General features: G+C 33.9%; 1 protein-coding gene across 4 annotated transcripts in view; it reads right to left on the reverse strand.

Annotated features, from left to right (window-relative positions):
* The window catches only part of LOC123557202 (glycine receptor subunit alpha-2-like), a 40,142-nt gene extending 28,728 nt beyond the window's left edge, over window positions 1–11,414 (reverse strand). Inside the window, exon 1 of one of the 4 annotated variants that reach the window (XM_053543543.1) lies at window positions 11,223–11,414. The gene's annotated coding sequence lies outside the window, so the exon portion shown is untranslated. Of the gene's footprint in view, window positions 1–4,228; window positions 4,409–11,222 lie in introns of those variants that run through there. The other 3 variants (XM_053543542.1, XM_053543545.1, XM_053543546.1) reach the window with 3 other exon arrangements.
* Between the last annotated feature and the right edge of the window lie 3,262 nt (window positions 11,415–14,676).

Raw genomic sequence — 14,676 nt, forward strand, 5'->3', positions numbered from 1 at the left:
ATCCAGACCAGCCTGCGCATCCGCGCAGTCTGGTCAGGATCCATGCTGTTCGCTTTCAAAGCCTATTGCATTCAGAGAAACCGTTAGCGAACAGCATGGATCCTGACCAGACTGCGCGAATGCCCCTGGCTGGTCTGGATCTATGCTGGTCTTAAATGCACTATGTTGGTTTTCTCATGGCGCGGCTCATATGCTAGAACGCATAACAATTTTTCTAGCATTCGCTTAGACAAACCTCTTCATATTCCAGAAATAGCCGGAGAACACTAAGCTTTTTTTTTATATGCTTTCTGAATATCTATATAAACTAAAACTAGCAACACATACGTACACATGCTAGTATTTCAAAACTTGATGTGCTAAAACAGATTGTCTCTAAAATACAATCATATTTAAGCAAGAGGGCCATGAAGGCCCTGTATCGCTCACCTGACCTATTGACCTAAAGATTATCAAGATTAACATTCTGACCAAGTTTCATTAAGATATGGTCATAAATGTGGCCTCTAAAGTGTTAACTAGCTTTTCCCTTGATTTGACCTGGTAACCTAGTTTTTGACCCCACATGACCCAAATTCGAACTTGACCTAAAGATCATCAAGATCAACATTCTGACCAAATTCCATGAAGATACAGTCTTATATGTGGCCACTACAGTGTTAACAAGCTTTTCCTATGCTTTGACCTAGAGACCTAGTTTTTTACCCTATCTGGCCAAGATTCTAACTTGACCTATATATCATCAAGATTAACATTCTGTACAAGTTTCATTAAGATATGGTCATAAATGTGGCCTCTGCAGTGTTAGCTAGCTTTTCCTTTGATTTGACCTGGTGACCTAGTTTTTAATTCTACATGACTCAGATTCAAACTGGACCTTGAGATCATCAAGATTAACATTTCGACCAAGTTTTATGAAGATATAGTCATAAATGTAACTTGACCTATAGATCATCAAGATTAACATTCTGTACAAGTTTCATTAAGATATGGTCATAAATGTGGCCTCTGCAGTGTAAACAAGCTTTTCCTTTGATTTGACCTGGTGACCTAGTTTTTGACCCTGGATAACCCAATATCGAATTCGTCTAAGATTTTATTGAAAGTAACATTCTGACCAAGTTTCATTGATAATGGGTCAAAATTGTGACCTCTAGAGTGTTTACAAGCTTTTGCTTTGATTTGACCTGGTGACCTAGTTTTTGACCCCAAATCACCCAAAATCAAATTCTTCAAAGATTGTATTGAGGGTAACTTTCTGATCAAGTTTCATTCAGATTGGGCCAAAATCGTGTCCTCTAGAATGTTAACAAGCTTTTCCTTTGATTTGAACTAGTGACCTAGTTTTTAACCCTACCTGACCCAGATTCGAACTTGACCTATAGATCATCAAGAGTAATATTCTCTACAAGTTTCATTAAGATATGGTCATAAATGTGGCCTCAACAGTGTTAACAAGCTTTTCCTATGATTTGACCTGGTGACCTAGTTTCTGACCTCGGATGACCCAATATCAAATTCGTCTAAGATTATATTCAGAGTAACATTCTGACCAAGTTTCATTAAAATTAAACCAAAATTGTGACCTCTTTAGTGTTAACAAGCTTTTCCTTTGATTTGACCTGGTGACCTAGTTTTTGACCCCAGATAACCCAATATGAAACTCGTCTAAGATTTTATTAAGGATAACATTCTGATCAAGTTTCATTAAGATTGAGCCAAAATTGTGACCTATAGAGTGTTAACAAGCTTTTCCTTTGATTTGACCTGGTGACCTAGTTTTTGATCCCAGATAACCCAATATCAAACTCATTCAAGATTTTATTGAGGATAACATTCTGACCAAGTTTCATTAAGATTAGGCCAAAATTGTGACCTCTAGAGTGTTAACAGTCAAATTGTTGACGACGACTGACGACGGACGACGGGCACATGGCGATCACAAAAGCTCACCTTGAGCACTTCGTGCTCAGGTGAGCTAAAAATTTATGTTGCTGAAACAAACTGGCATAAGATTCATATTTCTGAAATGCTGACAGAACAACGCAAAAATTGTATTGCTTAAATTATATCATATGATAAACACATATGATCCGAAAACTAAATCACATAAAATATATAACTATGAAACGCAATTTGTAGAAATCCATTCATGGCTGCCATATTCTTCAAAAACATCACATAATGACCAGATTGGTAGTTCCTGTTTCGTTTGATATATATTTCTAGAACTAAATAACACAGTATTGATCTTGAAGCAAATATTGTCCGTTGTCTTGCAGTGATATAAAATTTAACAAATAAACGCATAAATAAATTTTACTGTTTGTCTATATACAACGATAACAACAAATGAAGATTTCAAAGGTACAAATATTTCTATTAACGTTTTACATTAATTCAGTATTTATGTACATATATATATATAATCCCTGCTCTTTCACCTATACAAAAGAAGAGACTTTTTTCGCGATAAAATTCACATTAATAACTGTAAAACGGAATTTACAAAACATACTTTGTTTGCAGGGTTTATATTTTTAAAGTTCGCTTTCTGTCTTTTAAATAAAATAAAGGTTATCTTTCATTCAGTACATTATTAAGTAAAGCGAAAAAAATCTGTGTAATATTGAATATTTACCTAAATATACGCTATGTACATTAATAGATCAACCTGCCAAACACTTTACATACTTATACTTATAGATCAAATACTGATTAAATACTTCCATACCAAAATGTACATAACTTTCATATATTCGACTAACCCGCATCTATTATTTACATATACCACAATTTATACATTCCAATAATTTCATAATAAATCTAAGTTTCTCAGGTCAGAGAGGAAGAATTTCAAACTCAATTCAAAATCCATGTTTAAACTGAGTATTCTATTTTAAAATTAATTTCACTTATTTTTTACGAAATATTTGCTTTTCAAACACACAATACCGATGTTATTATAAAAAAACTTATACAAAGCAAAGCTAATACTAAAGGTATCTGCCAAATACCTTTTGTGGTTTTCAAAATTCAAAAAGACATTAACTGATTAGCAATCATACAGTAGTTAATATGAGGAAATACATATGAGCCGTGCCATGACAAAACCAACATAGTGGGTGTGCGACCAGCATGGATCCAGACCAGCCTGCGCATCCGCGCAGTCTGGTCAGGATCCATGCTGTTCGCTAACAGTTTCTCCAATACCAATAGGCTTTAAAAGCGAACAGCATGGAGCCTGACCAGACTGCGCAGATGCGCAGGCTGGTCTGGATCCATGCTGATCGCAAAGCCACTATGTTGGTTTTCCCATGGCACGGCTCATATAACAGCTTGTCTTATGAGATTCTCAAACTAGACATTAAAATACACCTGCTTTTTTTTTAAATACGAAAATATAATCATGTATAAATGAAACCAACTGAAAAGCTAACGTCCTTATCATTCAAACTAACTGACCTGAGAAACAAGTTATTCATTCAATTAGCCAGATTCGGTAACATGTCACTCTGTGCATAATTGTCTACTCTTAAAGGAATATAAATCAATAACCAGGAAGTCATATTCCCTTACGAATATAAATAATGGTTATCAGTATTCATTGTTACACATAAACACCAATTACTGGCACATTGAAAATAATCTTATCCAATTCCAAGCCATTTGTTACCGGATTGATTTAAGGCGTTATCGCGACGATATCATTGCTGAATCTGTTGCTTCAAAGAGGCAGCACATAGCAAAAGTATGCCTCCTTTGTAGTTTATGCCACTCTTAATTAATCTATTTAATAGGTTTCCTTGTTTCCTGTCTAACAATATTTCTTACAATATGATCTCTAATGATTGGTATGATAAACATACGCGTTACATGTAGGCAACCGCTTTAATCTACTTCATAAAGTAAACAATGCTTCGATCATACACATAAATGCCTCCAAAAGACATCAAAACGTTGAAATCAAAACGTATATTTTACTCTTTAGCTATAACACTTCATTTCATAGTTCTAAAAGCATTCTCAGATCCTGACAAAAAGTATGAACTGAAAACAGACACTTGCAGAATTGATGGTAACATGGTAACCTTTCTTCCATAGGGTTGATAAAACATAATTTGTGTCTGTAGAGTTGATAAAGCATAAAGATAACATTTGAAATATAGAAAATTACAAATATACATTCAGTTTAATACTGATTAATAGAATAATCTTTATAACATACCTATAGAAGACAAAAGCGGGAAACAACTTTCTGTTTAAATAAAACTTCAATCCGTTATTACACACATACGTCCAACTGTAATTCTACATTTGACCGAATATATATGTTATCCAATTTTATATTTACATCAGTATAAAATTAGGACGTTTTACAATCTTCAAAATAGCGACATTGATTAAAAAGAATAAAATTGTAATTCAATATTTCGATTAATAATATGCCACTGTTAAAGGGTTATGGTGGTTATTCATCCAAAAATGTATGAATTACCGATAGGTTACAGAACAATTTGAAAAATAAAACCTTTCCAAATTTGTTAATTCGTTCGAATATTTTCATTTTGTTTTGTCAAGGCGCATGAGAATCGTATAATCTATTTAACCAAAGTTACTCGCAAAGTTTACTAAATGACCCGAAAATGCATGGACAAAGTTTGCCTCTCCTCTAAAACAAATTGAACTTGTGTTCTTTGATAATGCTATTTGTATCAGTATAATGTGTTACTTCATTTGTTTTTATTTGTTTTATTTTTTATGCAAAATATCATCACCTTTTTCGTTTAGATTTAACAGGTTATTATTTCTCCCACATGTAGTGGGGGAGACATATTGATTAAGTGCTGTCTGTCTGTCCGAGCTTACATTTGCATACTTAGGTGGCTATAGGAACAATAGGTAACTTTACTTTTTCTTTGATGTCATTCATTCCGTAAGCTTTTATGTGGCTATTTTTCTTTTACGTGGCTAAAAACAATAGAGAGAACAAAAGAGTAGCCACATAAATACCCATATGTAGGAACGTCCGTCTGTATGTCACAAATTTGTTCGACACAACTGGACGGATTTACACCAAACTTCATAACAGTAATAACTGCCAAGCCCGCTTGGCAATATCGCCTGCATTTTCAGGTTCGAGCAGAGTTGTAACCCTTGATTCTTCAAATCTTATTATGTTTATGTCACTTATATTATATAGCGGATTTTTCACCAAGCCTCACACGTGTGAACTGTGACAAGCCTCATTGTGCATGTTGGCGGCATGTTCCGGTTCAGTGATGTTCAGTAAAGTTATGGCCCTTGATTTGTCATATTTTACCGTGTCCGGACAGCTGCACTGATACAAGCAAGAGGAATTACACCAAACTTCATAAAACTGAACATTGCCAAGCCTAGTTTTGCATATTGTGGTCATGTTCCGGTACGGTGTTTTTAAGCAGAGTTATTGCCTTTGATTCGTCAGGTTGTATGGTGTTTTAGCCAATGCTCTTACATAATAGGGCGGATTTCCACCAGACCTTACATGTGTGATCAGTGCTGTGTTATATTATGCATATTATCGACATGCTCCGGTTCACTGATTTTCAGGTGAGTCATGGCTCTTTACTTGTCAATTTTTTTAGTTTATGATATTTGGCAACGTCTCTTACACCATTAAGCAGATATCCACCAAGCTTTCCAGTAGTTATCAGTGCCAAGCCTAGTTATACATGTCATCGGCATGTCCCGGTTCAATGATATTTAGCAGAGTTATGATCCTTGATTTATCATTCATATGTTACAGTGTTTACACGACTTGTTGTATATAATAATTACTTCTTCTTTTTGTGTGTGTGGGGGGGGGGGGGGGGGGGGGGGGGGGGGGGGTGACGTCGCACTGACACAATTAAAGGTCAAATGGCAACTTTTAAGATTTGATGGTGGAGGAAGACCTATCATTTCATCACGGGCGGGCACCTTGGTAGAACTACCAAACTTTCGTAGGCCAGCTGGATGGCTTCCTCACATGAAGAATGCAGCTCGAACCCTGTTGTATACAATTAATCCGAATTTTACCAAACCTCAAAGTGATGATTGTGGAGCGTAGCTGTGCATGTTTTCGTCATGCCATGTTTAAATGATTTTCAACGGAGTCATGACAAAATTCTTTGAGTTTTGCTACTTTTCCTATACTACTGGTTGGAATTCCACCAAACTTCACAGTAGTTATCGTTCCATAGCCTAGATGTGTGTATTATTGGAATTTTATGGTTTAGTGATTTTCCCTTGAGGCGTGAACCTTATCTGTGGCATTTTACAATTTCTGCATTGTAAGTGGTGGGATACATACGTTTTTTTTTATGAAAAATCTCAAGTTTCCCACAGAAGAGGAATTTACGATTCATGTCCGATTCTTATATGCACTAACTCAGTAAAACAATGCTGTATGTAATTAAGGAATTGTTCTAACATACACGTCTCATTTCCCTTGTTAAAAATATATACTAATTTCTAATCTACTTGCCTCATGTTTGTTTTTGTTGACATTTTTTTTTCAGGAAAAAAATAGTTCTTTCTCTATTCCAATTTTGTGTAAAACAACAACAACAACCACTACTGCTACTACTACTACTACTACTACTAAAAATGTCCTGCGATGTTAAAATATTTATAAATTGACTTACCGTGACTTTCATATAGCCAGGATTTTTCTAAGAGCTCTTTGTTTTTTTTGGATTCAATTAAGCAACATCAGGCTTCTTTTTGTAAATATTAACAACACAGCAACAACAATTTAGAGCATACTGCTAATATTAAGACTGACTGGATATTAAGATATAAGGTCAATCCGTGAAATATGCAAATCTTGACGTTTTACTCTATCAATTTATAGATATAAGATGAAACATCTATTCCTTTGGGTATCTGCTCTAGTGTCACATCGACATGATCAAGAAATTAAGCGGCTTTATGTATCAATTATATTACTGAAATTTAAAATAACATTACATTCAAAGTGTTTCAAGTTCAAACATACCCGTGATATATCAAACTGAAAAATCAATTCAAATACTGCATAAGGTAAGTGTTTTAGAAACTTTTTCACGTGATCATATAAGTAACACAGTTGATTATAACTCGCAATATGTCCGATACATATGCTGTGAAAAAAAAGACTCCTGCTCTACATTTGCAGACTGACCGAGTACATGAAGCTGGTATGTTAAGAACGAACCAGGTATTGCCGTTTGTCAATACTGATTACATTTAACTTCTCTGAGGTGAAATGTACTTCTCTGCGAATGCAAATATTTCAAAAGCCTTTGCCACCTTTAGAAAAGGGGTTCACTTTTCAAATGGAATGAAGCTCTTCTTTTAAAACACGAAATTATTCTTTAAAATTAAAGAATAGGTTTTAGAAATGAAATCTTAAGAATACGCTATCATATCGTATCATATTTATCGTAGAAAGCAAATATTCACTGAAATACATTCTTTTCATCTGTTTTCTGTAAATGTTAGGGCTTTTTTTTTGGTTAGAATATTACTTATTCGAAGCATTTTGTACCTTCTGTAATAATACTGAAACATTCGCGTAATCTTTCAAATCTTTTGCAATAATGTCTCTAAATCATTTCATCATCCTGTATATATAATTTTCAAAACACCAAGTTGAAAATATGATAAAGTCGCAGTTGTGGCAAGGTTTTTGAGGTGTTCTTTACATGTTTGAATTAAATTTATATGTTAACATCTCACCATCGCACCGATCAGTTTTCTTCCTGTCCAGTTAGTTCAACACCATATTGCACATATTACACATTAGAATAAAATGAAATAGAAATACATACTTTCCTGATTACAATTCAATATATATATACATATGCATAGCTATGAAAAACTGAATGTATTTCATGATCCCAAAGGATAAGAAAATATAACAATACTGATACGTTTTGCAGCCACCACAAGGCATTTAAAGACTGCTTTTAATAGTTACTAAAATCTGTTAGACGATCTATTGGACCGCTACCAAGCAGAATAATAGCAGGCTCGTTTTCATTGAATCTGTTCATAAGAGGTTTTAAAATGTTCATTACCCCCCACAAAGCACAGTAAAAAAAATGACATTTCTATTTTAAAAATGCCTCTCGGATTTATGATTTCTTACTTGAGACTGCAAATATTTTGACAGGTAAATGGGTTTCTTATTCTCTTTTATACCACACACACAGACCAGGCATCTGGCGTATTCTAAACTCTTTTTAGAATTTCCATTAATTTTATCATTTATTCTTAAATGATTTTTTCTATCTGAACAAATAAAAAAAAACCATTAGGTGTATAGAATGACATCGTGTATTGTCTTTTTAAAGGAAAACACTCTACATCGTGTCCGTGTTTAAATATTCACAAGCATGTTATTGTTCTCATTGAAATTAAAAAAAAAAACCACTTTGTACAACGAGTGTTTAATTATTCGCATCCGAACGACTGCTCATATTTTATTAACTGATAAAATTATTGGAACATATTTATTATTTCGATTCTAACAACGCAAATAATTCGCATTTTACAGCACTACATTTTCAGCGTAATGCGTCATTCGGATTATATATGCAGTTACAATTAACCCACATGGTTAGAAAGTGTTGCATAGCCAATGGAACGTATAGATATTTGTTCCTTTTTTATTCGAATTTTGAGAAGTATTTATAAACTAGAGCTAGATCTAGTTATCTAACAGCTCGCAAATTATTTATGAACAGAGTAATCAAAATAGGTTAGTTGATTACAAGCTTAACTTTTGTATGACGTCACATCATTATGACGTCATACTTTATGTCATACATTCATGACGTAATCGCTGAATCATAATTGAGCTAATTGAATTCGCTCGTACAGATCAAAATGTGTTTTACGGTCCTACACATAAGTCAGTATGACTTTTTATCATAATCATGTTTTGGAAATGTTGTTTTCAACCGTTTGGCTCTGAAATAATTCGTATGTAAAGGAACAGAAGTAGAATCTCTTAGGTCACAATCGTAGGGGGTGAAATGTAACAGCCAACCATTTTTTATCATAGATTCATGTATATGCGATTTCGCTATGTGTTATATAGCAATTGCTGCGGATCGTGTTAGAATAATATGAATTAAGGCACCGCCTAGCGTGGGGATTTATCTTTTATATAACTACTTACAAAGAAATATTCAACACCCAAAAGAAACTAACAGTGAAGTTTACATTTAGTGTGACCATACCTATTACAGCGAATATCATACTTTGCATAATTTACGGGAAGCCGTGACGGTGACGTCATTCAGCGTTCTCGCACTGGCTTTAGGATATTTTTGTTGGTTTGTTTGCACTCCACGCAGAAACTTGACGGCCTTTACACTTCCTTACTGTTTTAAAAGTGTTTTTCGTTTGCATGTACAGTTTTCATTACGAAAAAGAAGTAAAAGAATCATGTTGGCCCGGTTTACGAATTTCTGTGACTGATTCGGGGTGCTCGGATGTTCATGCAGACAACCAGTCTGCGGTGTGTATATAAACCGGAACCGGAAAACATCGAAAAAATTGCCTCAGTATATGCAGAGAACACAGACGAATAACTATATACGGACGTTACCGTCTCGGGGATTTTCATCCCCAGCGCTTCGCGCCGTGGATAAATCCCCTATTAAATAGGACACCGTTGCCAAAAAGCCCATTTACGCCACTAAACGTTGAATAATTTATCCCTACAGCCTTTATTACATAACTGATTGCTTAAACTTTAAGTGGACCCCGTCTGATTATATGCATACCGACCCAACCGCCGGTAACACTTTATGATGCATATTTGTAAATGCCATTTTTTTTATATTAGAATAGTAATGAGACAATGCCATTGTAAGACAGTGGACTGAATGTACTTTATATTAATGTCGAAATTTTTAGATCAATCGCTAGGGAATATTTCAGATTTATTTTTATTTTCAATTCTTAACAAAACCGATTGTAACACTTATTTAGGGATTTCCTTTAAAAGAACTTATACAGCTCGAATTAAGTCTTCTAAACAACTCAGACAGTAGTCTGGTTCTTACGATATACAGTTGGTTTCGAAACTCAGTTTATATATTTGAGTTCAAGTGAATCAAGTCGCGTATATTTGATATTTTGGTAAAATTTTGCGAATTTTGTTTACTCTGACAAATATCAGTCTCAAAAAGTTACAAACGGCATCAGACAAAAAAATCACACAATCATGGCATTTCTCAGTGCTGAAATAAGAAAACCTTGTAATAACATAAAGAACATGTTGTATTTCATGAAATCGAAGTATCATATTAGCTTTATAAATGATAAGTTTATTTTGCCTTTCTTTGTGTTTCCATTTTGACAGTGCTTTAATTTATGTTCATTTGAAATAATTGTTTAATATGGAAGCCCTGGAGGGACAATTGATTTCCGTACTTTCCACTTCTGACTTCTAACTTTTGCACTTCTCACTTCCAACTTCATTTACAATTCAGAAATGATAAACTAAATTAGTATTTAGAGACACTGTTAGAATAAAAACAAACTAAAACCACACAATCCGAAATTTAAGACTTTTAAAATGCATTTCTATTATATTCAATTAATAGAAATTCAGTATATTGCACACATTCGTCAATTAAAGTCATACGATTGTAAAGTTTTTTTTCTACACAGTAAGTCTAAAATAAATGTTCCTGGAACTATATCGCATACAATTTAGACTCTAACAAGATTTTTTGTTTGTTCTCTTTCAGCTATGTGATTCTGAATTATCAATGAATAAATGAAAGCGTATTTTAAAGTAATATTACTCTTATATTTGCATAAATAAAACAATAACAATAGTCTAGACTTGACAGTTCTTCCTTTATATATCTCTCAAGGGAAAATCTATAAAAACTTACTGTAGTTGCGACGAATTCCAATATGAAATTCCGTGTTTTTTTTTACACAAACTTGTCAGATAAAATGATATGATTGTAAAACTTTGTCTTCATATACTAAAAGAGCAAAAGATATTTTCCTGAAACTAAATCGCATATAAATTAAATTTTATTCTTATTTTTGTTTGTTATCTTGTAACTAAGTGATTGTAAATGAACAAAAGTGATCCCTGTATTTACATAAGTAAAACAATAACAATAGTCTAATCAAGGCACTTCTGTTTTTATCTATCCCTGACGGAAAAAATTATTAACACTTACTGTATTTGTGACAAATTCCAAAAAGCTAAAGGAAACGGCTTTCTTGCTTAATTAAGGTTGAAATAACACCAAATTAATACATAGAAAATAAATTGTGTATATATGTTCATATAAATTACAAATTAATATATATTTATCCACATAAATGCAATAATGTGTTCGAGACAGTAAGGGATTTATGCTGCAGAGAGAAACAAAAACATGACCTTGAGAATTAATAGTGTCTGGATATTCGAAAAAGGTTATATCCCATATCCGGTTACCAACGAACCGTGTGACGATTCTATCTTGCCGGATACTGTTTACTTCCGTTTATGTTGAATTGCGAAACTTTTAAAACCATAAAAGGACGGTCAGTAACCCGAGATGGAATTACAAACCAGATACGAAAAATATCAGTGAGCAGATGTTGTTTCGTAATCAACCATGAATAAGGCAAGAACAATCCACATATTCCATGACACAACACATCAATAACAGAAATTATTATGTAGTGAATGAACTGCAGCTCAAACATTACTTTCATACGGTAAAATTACTTGCAATACGTTATTTTATTTCATACTTGTATTCATTTACTGGATTGATTGATCGCTATTCTTTCTATCCCGCGACAGTACAGTAGAAACTGGTGTTTATGTTTTTTTCTATCCCGCGACAGAACAGTACAAACCTGTGTTAAGTTCTTTCTATCCCGCGACAGTACAGTAGAAACCAGTGTTACGTTCTTTCTATCCCGCGACAGAATAGTAGAAACCAATGTTACGTTCTTTCTAACTCGCGACAGTACAGTAAAAACCAGTGTTATGTTCTTTCTATCCCGCGACAGAACATTAGAAACCAGCGTTATGTTCTTTCTATCCCGCGACAGAACAGTAGAAACCAGTGTTATGTTCATTCTCTCCCGCGACAGTACAGTAGAAACCAGTGTTATGTTCTTTCTATCCCGCGACAATACAGTAGAAACCAGTGTTATGTTCTTTCTATCGCGCGACAGTACAGTAGAAACCAGTGTTACGTTCTTTCTATCCCGCGACAGTACAGTAGAAACCAGTGTTATCAGTACAGTAGAAACATGTGTTGTGTTCTTTCTATCCCGCGACAGTACAGTAGAAACCAGTGTTATGTTCTTTCTATCCCGCGACAGTACAGTAGAAACCAGTGTTATGTTGTATGATTTAAAATATATATTCACGGTCTTTTTAGTTTATTTAGCAATATCCGAAAATTACAGTCCGTAAATGCGATATTTTCTTCGTATTGGAATAGCGTTTATTTCATCAAGTTGGATTGAGCAACTCTTCATATTACTTAATGCAAAGATTCATTTCGGATTACTTCCCTTATATAGATAAAAATGCGTTTTACCTTAAGTGAAAATAGCCATTGGATATCTTAAAATTCATCATTTATTTGGTAATTCCCATTCCTTACCTATAATAGAGACGGAACAAGTCATTCTTTTACCTTTCTTCCAATCGTTTAATTGAACGTCTTTAACAGTCAACTATTTTTCTTTTTATATGGTGTTTCATGATACAGACTATAATAATATGGAACTAGTTTTGTTTCACTTTCATTTATGTACAATGGAAACAAGGTAAAAAATTTTCTTTGTAATTAAACTAGTTATTCAGATTATTTCAACATATATGTAGCAGTTTGACTATCACTTGCCTATTTTGTTGTGCATTCCCACAGGGAAGATAGAAGATTTGCATTGGTTTCCGACATTTGTTTGTACAGAGCAAGGCGGACATTTTGTATGTATTTGAAATGTATATACCTTTTGGAAGTTACTTTCAATCGTCCATTGAAAAGCAAACTAACATGCATTTATTTAACGTAATCATAGTGTCAAAAGATATTAGGTAAGGGTAGATTTCTCGGAAGCACATGGTACCGCAAACACAGATTCAGAGCCACACATTTGCAAAGTAGGCCCACAACAAAAAGAAGCTGTAACAGAAAAATATTATAGACGGGTCGCTTCAAAGAAGTACTTTTTAATTTTATGCAAAATATAGAAAAAGGGGCGACGAAGCGGTAGTGAGTAGAGTCAAGTCTTCCAGTTTAATACTAGTAATAAGATTATATTTGACTTACATTTTTGTAAGAAGTACTAAAAGTCCATTGATCTATCTGAAGTTTCAAATTTTTATTACAAAAGTAGTACAGTTCTCATAGAATTTTCGTATGATTTTGTCACAAATCATTATCACGCTGTAAGGCTGATATTATCTTTGTCAAAGAATCAGGCGTTAATTTGTGGGATTCATGTGAATGATTAATTTAGAAATGCCATAATTGGTTTTGTGTCAGAAAAGCAGCAAAGTTTAAGTTTGAATGTAATCATTTTTGTAAATCTCAAAACCATCAAATGAAATCGTATGTTTGGGTTTCAATTGTTTCGATTACCTCTTCATATATTGACGGTGTTTCAGTGAAAAGTCATCATCAGAAGGGATGGATTTAATTTTTATCTTTATAGCTTATCCACACAGCTTATATCACCACTATAAATTACAATTTCCTATATCCTTTCCACTACCGTAACGTAGTAAAACGTATTAGATGGCCCTTTCACGCTTCCGTAGAATCAACATTTGTTATACGAAATTCATTTTGAAAATATTTCTGAAATGTTTAGGTCCGCAGCTGCTCTCAGATATGGAAATATCTTACATCCGAGGCATATAATGTCACTTTTAGACAACATCAAAAAGGACGTTTTGAACGTTTTGACGAAGTTCCAAAAACCTCCATATACCCTTGCTCCGTTACGGATCCCTGTGGGATTTGATTTGTCTTTATTCCAACTTCAAATATTGTTTTCGTAGATGAAAAGCTGACATGTCTTGCTAAAGCCCAGGTATATTCAAATCGTTAGAAAGTGCTGAAAATCGACTCCCCGTCAGAAAAAAGAAGTCCACGAGCATACATTTAGATGGGATGACCCTCGCGCGTGACCCCTGATTATAGACCAATGTAAATACGACTTTCGTTTTCAAGTTTAGCCCGTTTACTTTCATTTTCTCTACTTCCGGAAAAAGCTGAAGGTCGTCTGACGTCATTTTCTGTGTTGTCAAAAACATATGTATGACTGGCGAGATTGCATAAAAATGTGCCGGTAGTCCTAAGGATATGATATCAAAGTTATGAATAAAACGAAACCTCTCGTGAGAGTAGTCTTTCCTACCTTTCAACGCAGTTGTAAATCTATCGCTACAACATATACTATTTTAAGATATTAAGATTTTCTTAAATATGATTTATTTATGGATGCCAGTATTTTTTTAGATTTCTGCGTTTCAATGTTGATCAAAGCATTGAACTCTCGCTTAAAATTGGGAATGTTTGCTTAAAGTATACTACCTTTAGATGTCTTGAAATGTTTTTATTTGCTAGTATATACCAAACAAAACATTGTATGTTTGTCAAATCAGTGGTATTA

The sequence above is a fragment of the Mercenaria mercenaria genome, chromosome 5 (assembly GCF_021730395.1).
Source record: "Mercenaria mercenaria strain notata chromosome 5, MADL_Memer_1, whole genome shotgun sequence".
Classification (NCBI taxonomy): domain Eukaryota; kingdom Metazoa; phylum Mollusca; class Bivalvia; order Venerida; family Veneridae; genus Mercenaria; species Mercenaria mercenaria.